This window comes from Narcine bancroftii, chromosome 2, assembly GCF_036971445.1.
Source record: "Narcine bancroftii isolate sNarBan1 chromosome 2, sNarBan1.hap1, whole genome shotgun sequence".
Classification (NCBI taxonomy): Eukaryota; Metazoa; Chordata; class Chondrichthyes; order Torpediniformes; family Narcinidae; genus Narcine; species Narcine bancroftii.
In genome coordinates, this window is record NC_091470.1 from 306,643,627 (window position 1) to 306,663,669 (window position 20,043).

Here is a 20,043-nt window from a genome sequence, read left to right on the forward strand (position 1 = left end):
GCTTGTATCCCGGAGGGTGATTGACACCCGACCGGGTGGGGCTTGATCCATTCAGGCCGAATGATTGGCAGCTGGCCAGGTGTTGTCCTGTCCCCTTACACTCCTGCAGGTACAGAGGTTGCCCCCTGCAGTAGGCTGGTGGTGTACCACCAGACTGGGGCAATACACAGAGGTGCTGGAGAAATTCAGCAGGTAATGCAGCATCCATAAGAAGCAAAAGGCAACTGTTGAAGAAGGGCTCAGTCCTGAAACGTTAACTGCTTTTTTGTTTTCTATGGATGCAATATGACCTGCTGAATTACTCCAGAACTTTTATGTGCTTCTGCTATAACTTAGGTTTTATCTTTCAGGCCCCTGGGATACATTCATCAGGACCAGGAGACATCCTTTCAGCCTTGAGATGCATTCGTTTGCTCAACCCTACCTCTTTCATGATCATAATTGCATCCTGGTCCTGACTGTTTATAACATCCTCAACATACAAATTTGCTTGGCACGTTACACCTAGCTTCCACAACAAAATAATCATTCAAGACCTCTGCCATTTCCACATAACCCAATATAAATCCCCTTTCTCATCTTTCAAGGCATCTACATTCCCTTTATCCACTCTTCTGCTTTATATAATTATAAAAGCTTATATTATCTGTCATTATATTTTGTTTTGGTTTACTGTCATTGGATGCCGCAGTAGGTGGAGTGGCTAGTGCAATGCTATTACAATGCCAGCAACCCAAGTTCAAATCCGGTGCTGTCTGTAACAAGTTTGTATGTCTGTATGGGTCTCCTCTGGGTGCTCTGGTTTCCTCCACCTTTCAGAATGTACAGATAGTGTAGGTTAATTGGGGCTTTTCAGTGCCACGGACTAGAAGAATCTGTACCATGCTGTTATGTCTAAATTCAAAATTTTAATTTTCTTCCATGATCTATCCTCCCTTTCTTCATTGCCTCCTGAGTGACTCTTTGCCTCTTTTATAGTTTTCCCTATCTTCCAGTTTCCTACTCTTCCTGGTGAATTTAATGCCTTTTATTTACTTAGTTATCCCCAGTTGGCTCTCGCTACTGCTATTGCTTATAATTGGAACAAACTATTCTTGAGCATTATGAGAAATCTCTGAGAGTCTTCCACTGTTCCTCTACTGGCCCACCTCATTGAGTTTCCCTTATTTAGGAATAATGCTCTGGTTTTGGATCAAGCTATTGCTCCCTCCATTTGCAAGACAAATTCAGTCATACTGTGATTTCTAATTCTAATGAAAATATTGTTAATTTTACCTGTCACAGCAATATACAATTGACTACATTCCCTGTAATGTTGTCCTGTCTTGTTCAAACAACCTCTTTTGGTGAACACATTCTTGTTTATTCCTATTGCTTTCAATCTCATGCATATGAGTTCTAAACAATGGGCAACCTCAAGCAGATGTTTCATTTCATAAAATGACCACAATCGCATTTTTCATCTCATTAAAGTCCTTCCCTTGGCATTTGTTCTGAAGAGTACTGGAAGAATAGACAAAGCAGTGAAGAAGAATCCCCACATAGAAACCAACTTCACATTGGAGCTTCTTTCAATACATAGCTATCAGTCAAATGATTTCATAGTCTTGTGCTCTGTGCAAGCATTTCTATTAATAAATCAGTCTTGTGCAATCAAGGTTTCCTCAAGCCATTACCAGACTGATTAAGTGAGGCAGCACAGTGCAGGTGGCAATACCAGCAGATGCTGCACTTCAGTGCTCCATTAACCTTTGCATGATCCTCAGTTAATTTTTACCATGCTGATTGGCACTTCTGCTTCCCCTTTTGAAGTTGAACAGCATGTCGGAGTGAAATGTATTCTCCATTTCTCAGGTTGTTTTGAAAAGAAAACATTATCCACTATTAACTTATGTGATATTTGGTGGAAGACAGTGTATGATAAATTAGCTCTTAATTCCTCTATATACAACATAGTTGTGCAAGACTCCATAGCATTTACTTGCAATCTATTTAAGTTGATTTTGATGAATATATCATAACATTGTCACAATCATTTTTATAGACCTGATGAAATGGTCTTGTCTGTCACTTTGATAACTGGAGTGGTATCAAAGGAGGTTGTGCTTTGCAAACCTGATGTATTGTACTTCTATTGGCTCGGGTATCCTTTCTTCACCCTATCCTAAAATGAAGCTGACAAACAAATGCTGCAATCACAGCTTTTATGTTCACAGAATCTTATGCAGGCACATGGATGGAAGGAAAATAGAGGGTTATGAGGTAGGGATGGATTTTTTTTGGTAGGAATATATAGATCGACACAACATCGAGGACCCAAGGACCTGTACTGTGCTGTAGTATTGAATGTTATATATGACAATAAACCCTCTTCCACATCATCATCATCTCAATCACCTCATCCAACTGCACTTCAAGTAGGCATCAAGCAAGACTGACCTGCCCCTTCTGCTGCCCTCAGATAAACGATGGCCATGACAACCTCTTTCGATTTTGATACTTATAATTCATCTGCTCAGTTCAATTGGGGACATGTTATTAATAGGTTAAGATGCCTTAACAAAGAGCATTTTGAAATGCTGTTTCTTATATTGTCACATGTTGCTATGCCACTAAAACTGACCTTTACAACATTTCACATTGATCATGGATTCTGTTCACATTTCATTTGCTTGCTTTTAAATGGATGAAGATGAAATTTTGTGACATTTGAGTGGGCTGTTGCTATGAGACTTCAGATTGATTCAGAAGTCTGTGTGTTTGACCACAATATTTTATGATACAGTACTTCTCTTGAACCAATAATTGACCATTTTATTTTGTAACAGGAGATGCCATGCAGTTTTTATTATTCGTAATGATTTTCTTTAAGGTGGATTCAGTTCATGATATGCTTTTTTGATTATTTTTTTTCCTCCCTGGTTTGATAGAATTTTTCACTCTCACTGTTAAGTCTGTTTTAGCTGAAACTTGCATTATTTTTAGTAATTTGGGAATTTATCAGGAAAAAAAACTTTGCTATTCCTGATAAATACTTGATGCAAGCATTTCCTTTCAATTAATATTTTGTTTTCCTTCTACTTCCCACCCTGGTTCTTTGGTTTACATTCTGGCATATACATGACCAGTTTCTGAATGCTAGTTGAGAAAGAATAAAAAGAGTGAAACCAATAGTGGTAGAGGTTACCTGAATTTGTGAAAATGAATATTCATGCTATTGGATTTATGGCAGTGTAGGAGTAATGTGTTGTTCATCAAGTTTACATATATCCTGGCCATAATTTTTAGATTGTGGAAGAACTCTATGCAGATTACTTCAAACAACCCCTTTTGGTGAACACATTCTTGTTTATTCCTATTGCTTTCAATCTCATGCATATGAGTTCTAAACAATGGGCAACCTCAAGCAGATGTTTCATTTCACAAAATGACCACAATCACATTTTTCATCTCATTAAAGTCCTTCCCTTGGCATTTGTTCTGAAGAATACTGGAAGAATAGACAAAGCAGTGAAGAAGAATCCCCACATAGAAACCAACTTCATGTTGGAGTTTCTTTCAATACATATCTATCAGTCAAATGATTTCATAGTCTTGTGTTCTGTGCAAACATTTCTATTAATAAACCAGTCTTGTGCAATCAAAAAAATCCATCCCTACCTCATAACCCTCTATTTTCCTTCCATCCATGTGCCTGTATAAGATTCTCTTAAACGCCCCAAATGTTGCAGTCTTCACCACCATCACCCAAAACTCTCTGTGTAAAAAGTTTGTCCCTGATGTTTCTCATAAATTTTCCTCCCTTCACTATGTACAGATGTCCTCTGAGAAAAGTCACAGCTCTGATAAACATGCCTCATAAAACTTATTTTCAAATCCAGTCAACATTCTAGTAAATCTCATCACCCTTTCCATAGCTTCCATATACTTCCTATAATGAGGTGACCCTAACTGACCACAATATTGTAAGTGTGGCCTCACCAGAGATCTATAGATTGCAACATCACCTCTCTACTCCTGAACTTAATCCCCCTACTAATGAAGCCCACCATCCTATAGACCTTCTTAACTATCCTTTCAACCTGACAACAACCTTGAGAGATCTATGGATTGGGACCCAAGGACCCTCTGTTAAGTATCCGACCATTAACCCTGTACTCAGCCTTCAGTTTTGACCATCCAAAAGCCATCACCTCACACTTTTCTGGACTGAACTTTATCTGCCACTTTTCTGCCCAACTCTGAATCCTGCCTATATCCTTTTGTAACATATAATAATCTTCAACACTATCCACAACTCCTCCAACCTTCGTATCATCCACAAACTTACTGACCCATCCTTCCACTTCTTCATCTAGATCATTTATAAAAATCACAAAGAGCAAAGGTTTCAGAGTGGATCCCTGTGAAACTCTACTAGTCACTGACCTCCAGGCAGAATAATTTCCCTCCACTACTACTCTCTAGTTTCTACAGGCAAGCCAATTCTGAATCCACACAGCCAAGGGTCCATGAATCCTATGCCTCATGACTTTCTGAATGAATGATGTTGTCAAATGGCTTACTAAAATCCATATGCACCACATCTACCACATCTACCTTTGTCAATTTCTTTTGTTATCTCCTCAAAAAAACTCAATTAGGCCCATGAGGCACAAACTTCCCCTCACAAAGTCATGTTGATTATCCCTGAGAAGGGATAGTCTCCAAATGCTCATAAATCCTATCCTTAAGAATCCTCTCCAATAGCTTGCACACCACTGATATAAGACTCAGTTGTCTATAATTCCAGGATTAAGTAGATAAGTACAAACTTTTGCTTGCTGCAGCCAAACAGGTACAGAGGATACACCAACTACAATTGTATCAATGAATATGCTGCTCTGCAGAGGATTGTTCAACAGGTCAGACAGAAAATTGCTCAGAACAAAGGATAATCCATGTTCTTCCACCTGTAGAGTCATTTCCCCACGTGAATCCATTACGATTGGCTCTCTTAAACATCTTGCCTTATTTGGATACAGCTGAGGTGACCTCTCCAGTCAGCTGCAGTATAAAGCCCACCATATGGAGCAGCTCACTTTTTCCGCTGAGAATGAACTCTAGTTACACTCCAGGTTGTGAGCCATGGGCGATGCTGGAGAGTCATTTATAAGTGATGTTGGTACATGGTGTGGGGTTATTGTGGTGCATTCCTAGAAAGGACTGTTGTGCCTTATCCGATGTTATCAGTGTGATTGGATACTGGAGATAAGTGGAATATCGTGCCTGTTAGTGAGAAGTAGTGGGTACAGTCAGAGAAGACAGAGACCGAGATGATAAATACAAAAGGATAGTTAAATAATTATATTCACTTGCAGTTATTGCAATTGAAAAAGAGACATGGCTATTCTTCAGTCAGATGTTTTGGTGACCCTGGAGCAGTTTATGGATAGACTTGGGGTAAGAGCTTAAAAGGAGTAAAAAAGAAAAGGTATACTTGAAGCTAGATGCTTCTGTACTTCTGGTCAAAGGTAGCTACATGAAGAGATTATAACCAGGGTGATGGGGGTCCTTTGTGATGAAGGCAGAATGCATGGTTCAACATCAGGATGACCAAAGAATTATATACATCCTCAGTAGCAAGAACAATCAACTGAACAGATAAAAGCTCTGTAGCCCTTCACATCTAGCCATAAATGGCCTCTGGTCCTGGAAGCAGTTTTAAGAATATCTTAATAAATGGTAGTGCCTAATTGTTGTGAGTGAGGGAACAGATTTGATGTGTCTCAAAAGCAAGGACTCTGAACACAGTCTGATGGTCAATTACTTTATTTACAGAAGACGCGCGTGGGAAGATCGCAGTAGGGAATACACACCACACACACACACACACACACACACACACACACACACACACACACACACACACACACACACACACACACACACACACACACAAACAATAATGAACTAGAGTACATGGTGCTGTTTCATACAATTCAGGAAAAGAAACAATATGATACCTGCCACCCCTTGACTCGGTGCAGGCATGGCTCTATGCTACTCGGGATCCTAACTAAGATGCTCCCAAACCTTTACTAGTGCCCATCTTACCAAACAATTTCTCCTGCACTGTTTGACTGTATTCAGCCTGGAGTGAAGAGAGAGAGAGAGAGAGAGAGAGAGAGAGAGAGAGAGAGAGAGAGAGAGAGAGAGAGAGAGAGAGAGAGAGAGAGAGAGAGAGAGAGAGAGAGAGAGAGAGAGAAAGAGAGAGAGAGAGAGAGAGAGAGAGAGAGAGAGAGAGGCAAGTACACATGGTACCCTTTAGAGTACTGGAGGACTGGGGAGTCCGGCCCAGGTAATCTACAGGGTTCAATAGTGGTGTCTCAAAGTCTTATTGATTACAAAGGCAAATGGACCAAGGCCAGGTACAAAGGTACTTAAAAGGACCAATGGTCAGCTGTGCACTTAACAAACCTTGATTGGCAGGTGGTGTGTCTTCTGACCAGGTAATGGCCAGTGCTGTCCCATAATGGCCACGACCCTCCAAAATACACCAATATGGTTCCTAAAGTTAAAGCTCCAGCAGAATCAGAATTTATTGTCATGAACATGTCACAAAATATTTTATTTTGTGGCAGCATTACAGGTGCAAATATTGCTATAAATTACAGGTGGTGAAACTGATGTTAATGGGAATCAAGGGGAAAGTACTCCATTGGTTGAAGCTGTACCTCACACAAAGGAGATTGTTTCCTCAAGCCCTGGAACCTCACTGGAGAGGTTAATCTGGGTCATGTGTTATGAGCCCAGAGGACCCCAAAACTCAGCAGCAATAGCTATTCACCAAGACAAATGGTTACTTAAACAAAAGTTGCTTTTAATTATCTTTAAACATGAAAACAGAATCACACTTAACTAACCTAACTTAACCCACTTCTAATTCTAAGCGCATGTGTGTGTAATGTGTGTGTAAGTTCAGAAAAGTTCTTTGTTCACAGTCCAATCTCACTTCTCATTCCTCCAAGTGCACTGGCTGCAGGCAATTCTTATACTATGCACAGAATTTAACATTTATAAAGTTCACCAGGCTCTGATGCTTGAAAGGTAAATGGTTACTGCTCAGGAAGGTTCTTGTCAGTTTAGAGAGAGAAATGTTGTTCCTTTTTAATCAACCACTTCAGTGTCTTGCTGACAAAACTTGCCCCATCAGGGTTTTCCAGATGATAACCTCTTTCTTTCAGCTCACCACAGAGTTCCTTTTTGTTTTCCTTATTTCAAGTGAAACGTTAGACAGCCAGTCCTCTCCTCTTGCATGAACCACAAAAGGGCTTTGACCAGGCTGTCTTCCAAACTGTCTTTCCACAAGCTTGCCAACTCATCCTGTTCCAGTCCCAGCTGCATCTGCTGGCTGTAACAGTGAACAAGAGATCTCTGTCTCTCTCTTTCTTTCTCTCTCTCTCTCACTCTCTTTCTCTTTCTCTCTCTCACTCTGAGAGAAAACCTGTTTGACTCTCCCTGCTTGCAAAACCACATGACCCTCTTAGAACAAGAAGTTCTCTTCCAGACAATCTGCAGCTCCAACAAGATGTTTTATCTGTTGCCTTTTGTAAACAACAATCCATTAGTGAAGTCTCTTGAGCACTCTTCAAAGCTCTTGCAAAAGCTGTGAAGCTGATTTGTCTAGCACGGGGAAGGGTTCCAGTATTTTAAATAAGATCTGTTTTAAAGTGTTTGTATGTGACCTACTCTAACAAACCTTTCCCAATTTATCTCCCAGAAACATTTCTATATACTCTGTCACACATGATCCAGCCCCAACAATCTTCACCTGTTTCACCAAAGACATTCCTTCCATCAGGATGTCAAAAATGGGAATGTTTGCTGCTGACCTGATGATATTCAATTCCATTTGAAAGTTCGCGGCAAATGAAGTCGCTTGTATTTGCATGTAGCCAGACCAAGACAACATTCAAGTGTTGTAAAGGTTAAAATCTTTGTAGTTGTTTTATGACTTTTGTAGTAGCCATAGTTTACTATGAAGTCATATATTGTAATATCCAAGTGGACCAGGAGCTTGTTCTTGGAATAACCATAGAAGGAGAGTAAGCTCACTTTAGAAATCTTTTTTGAATTTGTCATTATTATTCATTATTAATCATTTATTATCATTTTAATTTGTTTATACTTGTTTGAAGTTGAGTATCATTATCATTTACAATATGCTTTGTTTTTCTCATCGATATGAAGGGCGAAGCTATGAAAATGTTTATTCATTTTTATCAACAAATTATTAAAGCTATTTACAGCTGCAATTACGAAGTTTGATTTACTTGGATGAAGAAGATGCAATTCGGAATATCGAGGCTTATGTTTCTTGGAAGATGATGTGTTTTGAGATTGTGAAATAATAGAAGCTGGGAAATGTCATCTATACCTTTTATTCAAAGAAAAGTGTTTATAAAATTGTGAATTTGTTTGGAAGAAAGACTGAAAGAACTCAATTTGTTAAAATTGAACAGCTTTTAGTAGAGAAAGTCTGTTAGAAAATTCTGGAGAACATGTCTGCGAAATGTGCAGTTTGAACCACAGCCAAGGACTCCAGGCACCTGTAATCTTGAAAAGAATATAGAGCACCAGAAATGTTATTATAACATAAGATACCACTCTACCAGCAGGCAAATTGGCAGGAAGCCCAGATTTTGTGTTCTATAAACAATAGATAATGCAGCCAGTTTGTGTGAATACTATAGAACACAGAACTAAGAAATATTCTTAAAGGGACTACCAAAATAAAAATTAGTTTATAATTCCAAGAAGAAGCCAGGAGAAGACAATTTGCAGTGTGAAGTATTGAAGATGGAGAAGAAGTCTCATCAGGCTAATGACCTCGAACAAGCAGCTCCTCTCAAAGAACTCCCAAGGATGTTGGGAAACATAGACACTAATGCAAGGGAGGAACTGAAAGAAATCAGTATCTCTAAGGACATGGTCTTTGGGAAATTGATGGGATTGAAGGCAGATAAATCCCAAGGGCCTGATAATCTACATCCTAGGGTACTTAAGGAAGTGGCCATTCAGATAGCAGATGCTTTAAGAATTATTTTCCAGAACTCGATAGACTCAGGATCAGTACCCATGGATTGGAGGGTAGCTAATGTTACTCCACTATTTAAAAAGGGGGGTAGAGAAAAAGCGGGGAATTATAGGCCGGTGAGCCTTACATCAGTAGTGGGCAAAATGATGGAATCCATTATTAAGGATGTAATAGCGGAGCATATGACTAGCAGAGAAGGGATCGGACGGAGTCAACGTGGATTTACAAAAGGTAAATCATGCTTGACAAATCTTTTGGAATTCTTTGAGATGGTGACAGGTAAAATAGATGGGGGAGAGCCAGTGGATGTGGTGTACCTGGACTTCCAAAAGGCCTTCGATAAGGTCCCGCATAAACGACTGGCTTCCAAAATCAAGGCTCATAGGATTGGGGGCAAAGTATTGATGTGGATTGAGAACTGGCTGGCAGGTAGAAGACAGAGAGTTGGGATAAATGGCTCATTTTCTGAGTGGCAGGCGGTGACCAGTGGGGTGCCACAGGGATCTGTACTGGGACCCCAGCTGTTCACAATTTATATTAATGATCTGGATGAGGGGATTGGATGTAATATCTCCAAATTTGCAGATGACACTAAGCTAAGACGGGTTGTGTGCACGGAAGAGGGGGTCAGGAAGCTCCAGTGTGATTTGAATAAATTGAGGGACTGGGCAGATACATGGCAAATGCACTACAATGTGGATAAATGTGAGGTTATCCACTTTGGTAATACAAACCGGAGGGCAGATTACTATTTGAATGGCAATAGATTAAGAGATGGGGAAGTGCAGAGAGACCTAGGGGTACTTGTACACCAGTCTCTGAAGGTGAGCATGCAGGTACAGCAGGCGGTTAAAAAGGCAAATGGTATGTTGGCTTTCATATCAAGAGGGTTTGAGTATAGGAACAAGGATACCTTACTGCAGCTGTACAGGGCCTTGGTGAGACCCCACCTGGAGTATTGTGTGCAGTTTTGGTCACCTTATCTAAGGAAGGATGTTCTTGCAATGGAGGGAGTGCAGAGGCGATTCACCAGGCTGATACCTGGAATGGCAGGAATGACTTAGGAGGAAATATTGCGCAAATTGGGATTGTACTCGCTGGAGTTTAGAAGATTGAGAGGGGATCTCATAGAGACATATAAAATTCTGGCAGGACTGGACAGAATGGATGCAGATGGGATGTTTCCAATGATGGGAAAATCCAGAACCCGGGGCCATGGTTTGAGGATAATAGGCAAACCATTTAGGACCGAGATGAGGAGGAATTTCTTTACCCAGAGGGTGGTGAATCTGTGGAATTCATTGCTACAGAGGGCAGTAGAGGCAGGTTCATTAAATATATTTAAGAGGGAATTAGATCTATTTCTTCAGTATAAGGGTATTAAAGGTTACGGAGAGAAGGCGAAGATGGGGTACTGAACTTTAAGATCAGCCATGATCTCGTTGAATGGCGGAGCAGGCTTGAAGGGTCAAATGACCTATTCCTGCTCCTATCTTCTATGTTTCTATGTTTAACTGTTTGATCGTGAGTTGAGCCAGCAAGGGAGACCAACAATTCTTGGTGGGAGATTGGAGCCAGCCACTACTGAAGAAGTGGCTTCAACTACCAAGCCAGAAGAGGACCATGATAAGGCACTACAGATCTCAATGGCTGGTTTAGTGGAACTGGAACAAATGAAGCCACGTAGCAAAACCCCACTGGTGCTGTACCGAGTGAAATGCTGAAGATAGAGACTCAATCAGCGGTATCTGAATGTTCAGATGTCAATCCTGATGATAGTATTTCCAAAATTATGAGTGTAGAAGATCTTCAAAGTCTTCAAAGGCATCTAGAGCAAGTACAGCTTTCCATGCTTCAAGCATATAGGCTATGCATGCTAAAGCGCATGCAGACTTGGCTACTATCTGTGCACAATGTGAGTAGTTTGTGGAAAAAAAACATGCTTTTGAAGATATGGAAGCTGAAATGAAGATTCAGTAAGAAGAACAAAAAAGATTATTGAATAGAGAGAAGAAAAGACTAGAGCTTGAGGAACAACATGCTATGAAGATGGCCAGAGTAAAAGCATTAGCTCAGGCTTCTACAAGATCTATCACTCAAAGTGAAGTACCCAAGGAGCCGCCAGCAGATCAATGGGTACCGCATAAGAATCAAGTATACTTGAGCAAGGAGCCACAGGTGGTGTTGCTTATTCTCGAATGTCAAAGACTGACCCCGTGGAAAGAGCTTTCAATCCTTTCCAAGCGCACAATTTATGAATCTTCCCGAAAGAAGAACGTTTCAACCAGTTTCAACCATGCGAGTTGATCATACTCAACAATTAATATTGCTTTGTGTTGTTGAAGAACCAGCGACGAGTCAAGGATCTCCACTACTGCCAACACAGCTATACCAACGATCCCCATCAATGCAATCACTTACACATCAAGGTCCAAAACCAATGGCACCAGTTCTAGTTCAGCCAGCTCCATTGAATACAAGACAACCAGTTGCAAAACCACGGTGGACAAGACAATATATTATCATTCATGGCAAAACAAAATGAAATTTCTGCTATGTTAGTGCAGCAATAAGGTTCATATGGTTTACCCAAGAAGGAAAATCTAGTTTTTTGTGGAGATCCATTTCAAAGTCTGATGTTCATAAATTCTTTTGAACATCACATTGAAAGTAATACTAAAAATGCCAAAGATCATCTGTACTACCTGGAACAGTATACTGGAGGATAGGTGAAGGAATTAGTCAAAAGTAGCCAATATATGGATCCAGACCAAGGTTTTAAAAGAGCAAAAGAATTATTGTATCATCATTATGGAGATAAGCATAAAATCACTGGGGCCACACAGAAAAGATTCTTTCTTGGCCAGCAATAAAATCAAAGGATGCAAAGCATATGCACTCTTTCTGAGAGGATGTTGTAACACAATGGGAAGTTGTGTATATTTATTTGCAAGAGCATAATTTGCTTGCTAATTCAACCATTATTGTCAATAAATTACTTTATAAGATGAAGGACTTAAGTTGCAGAGCTTAAGATGCTTTCTGGAAGGGATGCTACCTTTGAGGATGTTGTACAATTTTTGGAATGGCATGAGCATGTTTACACCATCCCAGCATTTGGAAATATTAAGGATACTTCAATAGTTCTTAAGGATATAAAGAAGTCTAAATCATTGTCTCAACTGAAACAAAAGATTACTGCTGTGTCAAATACAAGCACAAGGAAGAACAAGGATATAATGGAAAAAGATCAGACTGTTCAGGAAAGCTGACTGTATTGCAAAGATAAGCATGCTTTAGTAAAATGTTCACGAATGAAGAAAAAAATCATATGATGAGAAATTAATCTTTTTAAAGAATGGAATATGTTTCGGTTGCTTGTGTAAAGAACACATCAGCAAAACTTGTAACAAGTGACTCAATTGTGATATATGCAGCTTAAAGCATCCCAAGTTACTGCATATTCAACAAAGAAAAGTTGAGAAGGATGTTAAACAATCTGAATCCAAGACTAAAGACATAGTCAAGTAGACTGCTTACTGGGGCTGGTGACAAAACTCACTCGATAGTTCCTGTACAGGTTAAAGTTAAAAAAGGAAGCTTCGTACTGAAGACTTAATGCATTTCTTGTTCCAGAAAGTACTGCATCATTTTGTACAGTTGAATTGATGAATAAATTTAATCTACATGGTACAAGATCCACAATGATGAAAGGAACGTTGAAACTAACATATTTTCAGGTCTACAGGTTGCTGGATTGAACAACAATGAATTTTACGATCTTCCAAGTGTAGATACTCTGAAGACTATGCCTGTGTATAGGGAGAATATTCTATCTCAGGATGATATCGAACAGTGGGATCACCTAAAAGATGTTTGCTTACCCAAGATTGATGCTAAAATTGAAAAGTTAATCGGATTAGATGTAACAAAAGCTCTCAAACTTTGAGAAGTAATAAGGAGTCAAAATGGCAGACCTTATGTGAGAACACTGCTTGGATGGACAATTATGGACAGTTAGGAGGAAAAATGAATAATGATCAGGAGTTGTCGAATGTTAATGTCAACAGAATTTCAGTTATCAAACTTAATGACCTGTGGGAACAACAGTTTAAAATTGATTTCCCTGAATGTCATCAAGATATTTAAGAACCTTCAAAGGAGGACAAACAGTTTCTGAATTTAGTTTCAAGTTCTGTTAAACATGTTGATGATCATTACTGCATAGCATTATCTTTGAAAAAAGGAGAAATTTGTATGCTAGATAATAAAATAATTGCAGAACAGCAAATGCTGAATTTGAAGAAAAAATTTCAAAAAAAATCTTTTCTTTCATTTGGAATATTCCAATGATATGATAACCAAGGGTTATGTAGAAAAGGTATCGGAAGATATCTTGGAACGTAAAGGTGGTAGAAAATGGTATTTACCTCATCACAGAGTTATACATTCACAAAAGGAGAAGCTAGGTGTAGTATTTGATTGTGGAGCATCATTTCAAGGAGTTTCATTGAATTCTCAAAGTTTACAAGGTCCAGACTTAACCAGTACTTTAATAGGTGTTCTGATAAGATTTTGTAAAGAGCCTATTATAATTCCAGCAGATACTGAAGCGAGGTTTTATCAAGTGAAAGTACCATCAGAAGGTCGTGATTTTCTATGGTGGCCTAATGACGATTGAATACAGAAAGATCATTCATTTATTTGGAGCAACTTCATCAACAAGTTTTGCAAATTTTGCTCTCAGGAAATGTGCTGAAGATAATGAAGAGCAATTTAGTTCTCAAGTTATAAGCATCATCAGAAATAATTTCTCTGTTGATGATTGTCTTACTTCAGTGGTTTCAGAAAAAGAAGCAATAGATCTTTATCAAGAGTTAAACAAGATCTGTAATAATGGAGGTTTCTTCCTTATGAAATGGATTAGCAACAGTCGAGATGTGTTGGCTGTTATTCCTGAGGCAGAAAGAGCAAAGGAGATAAAACATCTTGACTTGGATTGTGACCTTCCACCTACCGAAAGAAGCCAGGGAGTGCAATGGTGTGTTCAATCTGATGTTTTCAAATTCCAAATTGTTTTGGAAGATCAGCCTTTGAAAAGAAGAGCTATTCTTTCGATCATAAGCTCAATATATGATCCTTTACTCATTATTGTGAAGTGCTAAGCTATGAAAATGTTTATTTGTTTTTAACAACAAATTATTAAAGCTATTTACAGCTGCAATCACAAAGTTTGATTTATTTGGATGAATAAGATGCAATTCAGAATATTGAGGCTTATGTTTCTTGGAATATGACAGTGTTATAGACCCAGAGGACCCCAAAACCCAGCAGCAATAAAAATTCATCAAGAGTGATAGTTACTTAAGCAAAAGTTGTTTTTAATTATCTTTAAGCATGAAAATAGGATCAAACTTTAACTTATTACTATTAACCTAACTTAACCCCTTTCTAATTGTAATGTGTGTGTACGTTTAGAAAAGTTCTCTGATTCACAGTCCAATCTCACTTCTCACTCCTCCAAGTTCACTGGTTGCAAGCAATTCTTATACTGTATACAGAATTTAACATTTATAAAGTTCACCAGGCTTTGGTGCTTGAAAAGTAAATGGTTGCTGCTCAGGAAGGTTCATGTCAGTTTTCAGAGAGAGATTTGTTGCTTGCTGGACACCCACAACTGATTCCTTTAGATCAGCCACTTCAATGTCTTGCTGAAGATACTTGCCCCATCAGGGTTTTCCAGATGATAACCTCTTTATTTCAGGTCATCAGAGAGTTCCTTTTTGTTTTCCTTATTTCAAATGAAACATTAGGCAGCCAGTCCTCTCCTCTTGTATGGACCACAGGGGCTTTGACCAGGCTGAACTAAGAACTCACAACCCGTCTTCAAAATGGGATTTTTCCTCAAGTTTGCCAGCTTGTCCTGTTCCAGTCTCAGCTGCTGCTGCTGAACTGTAGAACTGAATTCTCTCTCTCTCTCTCTCTCACTCACTCAGAGAAAACCACATGACCCTCTTAGAAAAGCCAACTGCACTCAGACAAACTGTGGCTCTGGACCTAATCTTCCGAGTTCATTCATCTGTTGCTTTCCAAAACAATATTCCATTACTCCACAGCATATCCAATTAACACCTATTTTGTGAAGAGCTCATAGGCACTCTTCAAAATTTCTTCAAAGGCACCCGGAGCCTGGACTCTTTGGCTTGAACAGAGCTCTGGCATTTTAAATGAGATCTGTTTTGAAGTGTTTGTATCTGTATGTGTCCTAAACTAAAAAAAAACTGCCACAATTGATCTCCTTTAAAACATACCCTATACATAATATAAAATATAACATAATCTGTCACAACATGTTTTGCGATTGGGAAATATTAGAAGCTGGGAAGTGTTACCTATAAATGTGAGTTGCTAAGTGTCAGAGAACATAGAACAAAATACTGTGCAGCATGGGAACAAGCCCTTCAGCCCCGTAATGTATGTACCAACCATGATTCTGATTTAAACCATCCACCTGCATACCCATCTGTTCACGTCTGTCTAAGTGCCTGACATATCTGCTTCCATCATTTCACCTGGCAGTGTGTTCCAGACACCTACTACTCTCACTGTAAAAATATTACTTAGTTCCTTTAAACTTTCCCTCTCTCACCATAAACTTGTACCTTCCAGTATTTGTCATTTTCTCCCTGGGAAAAAGTCTCTGATTGTCCATCCTATCAATGCCTATCATAAATTAATAAACTTATCTGATCGCCCCTCAGCCTCTGACAATCCAGAGAAAACTATCCAAATTTGTCCAACCCCTCCTTATAGCTGCTACTCTCTAATCCAGGGAACATCATGACATGTTCTTCTGTACCTCTCCAGAACCTCCACATTCTTTCTCTAATGCAGTGACCAGAACTCACACGACTGTCCAAATGTGGCATAATCAAAGATTTATACAGCTGTAGAACATAGAACATCACAACACGGGCCCTTAAGCACATGATGTTGTGCCAACCTGTATGAACAAAATCAACAAACAAAATCTTCCCTTCCTCACACCTATAGCCTATATTTCTTGCATCTTTGTGATATATCATCTCACGCAGGCATTGAGAAGATTTTGCTTTTACACTAGACCCTTTTTAGGCCAATTGGCTGTTAACTCCTGGAGTCACTTGCAAGTGCGAAAGGGGCTCAAGGGTCCTTTAAATGCCCCTATTGTGTCAGCCTTCATCATCACCCTTGTCAATGCAATCCAGACACTGCATTCCATTCCAAAAGGGGATGAAGGGACAAGGGGGAGGAGGAAGAGGAAAGAGGGGAAGGAGGGACCTGGGGAGAGGAAGGGGAAGGAGGGAAATGGAGAGGAGGGGGAGAGGGGTGGGAAGAGTAGATGTGCACCTCTCTGCTTCTTACTCTCTCACTCCTTCTTCTTCTGCCCTCACCCCTTCCTTCCCCTCCTCTTCCTCAGTCCTTCCTCCTATACTGCAAAAATACTCCCCCCCCCCCTTTTTTCTCAGTTCCTTGATGGATGAAGGCAGGTATGCAGTAATTTATTACCCATTTACTTGTGCTGCCACTTTCAGAGAACTGTGGGCTTGCATCAAGATGCTTCTGTTTAACAATCCTTCAGTGCTTCTGAATTTTTTCTCTTATATTTGATCTCTGAAAATGCAACACCTCACAAGTGACTGAATTAAGCTGTCTATTATTTCTCTGCCCTATTTCCAACTGATCTACAGAATATCTGCAGAAGCTTTTGACCACCTTCCTCACTCGCCACAACTCTACCAGTGGTCACAGACCTCCTGTCAAAGTAACACCCCTCCACCTTTACCTTCTCCACTAGCTCACAATCCTTCATATGCTTCTTCTTGGTTGATTCTGATGCAAATGTCTTCTTTAGTACCTTGCCCACTTTCATTAGCTCCAGGCTTAAATTTCTGCCTTTTTTCCTTTAACCTTCACCTCGTTGCCCTTGTTTTTAATGTATCCCCCAAATGACTTGGGAGTTTCCTTAATCCCACTCATTTAGGACATTTCATGACCCCCGCTTGCCTGTTTAAGTTCCCTCCTGCTTCATTTATATTCCTCAAGGGCCCTGCATAAAGTTTATTTTTCTTTTTGACTGTATTTGAAACATCTCTTGTTACCCAAGATTCCCAAACATTGCCATCCTTGTCTTTCTTCTTCACGGCAACACAGGGGCTGAATTCTGAATTCTGGCTTTTGTTTGACTCACATATGTCAAATATGGACATATGGACAATCACAACCTTCCCAATCTACTTTCTTACCTTCTGCCTTATGCTGTTATAATTAACCTTTCTCTCAAGGTCCACACTAACTGAAAAAAATAAGGTGTTAAAATCATTGTTCCCAAAATGCTCTCCCACTAAAACTCCTGACATCAGGCTATTGCCCAATGCAAGGTCCAGTAGGCCCCCTTCTCAGGTTGGACTCTCTCCATAGAATATCAAGAAACTCTTTGGGATGTACGTAACAAATCCTACCTCCAGCTAAGCCTCTAGTTCAGGGGTTCCCAACCTTTTTGTTCCTTTGTACCCCTTGGGCATTTTTATAGGTTCCCGTGTACCCCTAAAAATTAAGGATTAAAAAAAACACGACATTGTGCAATCTGACTGCAGATTACAACGCCATGTATTGTACAGTAGTGGTTATTCTCTTAGACCCAATATACCCCCTGAAAAGTGCAAATGTACCATTGGGGGTACATGTACCCCAGGTTGGGAACCCCTGCTCTAGTTAATAGTAGGGAGATTTAATGTCATGTACTGTTGCTTTTACATCCTTTCATAATCTGCCTACATACAATACTGAACCTTTATCCCACTGGCTTTTGTATAACCCATCAAAGTGATTACACCTTTTCTATTTCTGAGTTCCTGCCATATTGTTTGACTAGATAAGCCCTCCAGGCTGGCCTCTCTCAGTGCTGCTGACAAGTAACAGTCGCATCACAAAAGCACAGGGCAGTGATCATTTCTGGGAGGAGAGTATCTAACCACTTACCTGTGATCTTCAAAGAATTATAATTGTCAGGTCCCTCGCCATCAGAAGTCAGGAGACCACGACTGACAGAAACCACATGATGGGTTCACCATTCCATGGGTTCAAGGGCAATTAGAGACTGAGAAATCTTGCAGTGAGTGATTTGTCTCTTGGTACCACAAACATTTTGCACTGTTTACAAATTATAAGTCAGAAGTGTCGTGGAATACTCATTTGTTTGAATATGTATGGTCTAACAATTATTAGATATATCTCTCTTTCCCTTTCTCTCTCTCTCGCTCTCTCATGGCATTTTTCTTAGTTAATTCTCCCTTTTAGAGCCCAGGTTGAGGACTTCCATGCCAGATCATCAGAGATGTCCTTCCTCAAACAACGTGTCTTTCCCTCTACAACCATCAACTTAGCACTCACCCGCATATCCTTCATTACCCACACATCTGCCCTGGCACCCACAGCCTCCATGTGCAACAAGGACAGGATTCTTCTTGTCCTCACCAGCCTCCACATCCAATACATCCTCGTCTGTTATTTCCGCCACCTACTACATGATCCACCACCAGACACATATTTCCCTCTCCTCCCCTCTCTACTTTGTGCAGGGACTGCTCCCTCCATGACTCCCTTGTTTACTCCTCCATCCTCACCAATCATCCCCTTGGAACCTACCCCTGTGACTACACCCACATTTCCTCCCTCACCAACATTCGGAGCCCCAAACAGTCCCTCCAGGTGAAGCAACAATTCACTTGTAAATTTGCAGGGGTTATCTACTGCAACCAGTGGTCTCGTTGTAGTCTGCTCTATATCAGAGAGACCAGACGCAGACTGGGAAATCACTTTGTTGAGCACCTTAGCTCTATCCACCATAATAGCATGGATCTCCCAGAGGCCAACGTATTTCAATTCTCCATCCCATTCCCTTGTTGACATGTCGGTTCATAATCTCATGCACTGCCAGACAGAAATCACCTGCAAATTGGAGAAACAACACCTCATCTGCCAACTGGGGACCCTCCAACTGGATGGCATTATTGACTTCTCTGGTTCTCATTAACCTATCACCAATTCTTGCCCTATCATCTTCCCCTAGCTCTGCCTCTCACTTTCGTCTCCTTTTTCACAGACATGTTAAATTCTTAGCTCGTCCTTGATCATATCCAATTAATACCTTTTGTTGGTCTGGATTCCTCTCCCAGCCAGTATTGTCAGAATTCTGAGACTTTCTGAGATATCCTGTTTCTGGCTTATTCCTTGAAGAAACATTGGCAATATATCTTTGTTTCCTATGGACACTGAAAAGACCGGCTGAGTTCCTCCAGCATTTCAGTGTGTTTTTACTACAATCACAGCATCTGCAGACTTCTGTGTTGCCGTTAGATTGCCTGTGAAGCCCATCAGAGACCTTCATTGTCATTGCCAGGCATATGGGAGAGTCAGCCAGGCATATGGGAGAGTCAGCCAAGCAAATAGCAGCTTTTAAGGCAAGGAGGAGCATTGTCAAACATCAGGCCCAAATAAATTGTTTCACTTAGTTCCTTGGAAACATTTTGTTTTGAAGTGGTCTGCAGTGGTCCCTTTGCACACCAGTGGTTGTGGCACTTTGTGGTGTTTGATTGAAACAAAATCCACTCACCATGCCTGAAAATTGCTTCACCCATTGGAGGAACAAAATTCAGTGACTTAGAGGGAACTCTGGTTATTTCTATTATTTTACAGTACTTGATTGCAACAACAACAAAAAATCGTAGTTTAAAAATCGTATTGTTGATTTCAAACTTAGTATCAGCCAACTGAGACGATTATGTTATGCCTGTGTTGTGCGTGAAACACGAAAGTCTGCAGATGCTGGAGAAACTCAGTAGGTCCATAATAGGTAAAGATGTATAACAGAAGTTTTGGCCCTGAAACCTTCTTCAAGTTATGAGTAAATACCTTGAAGAAAG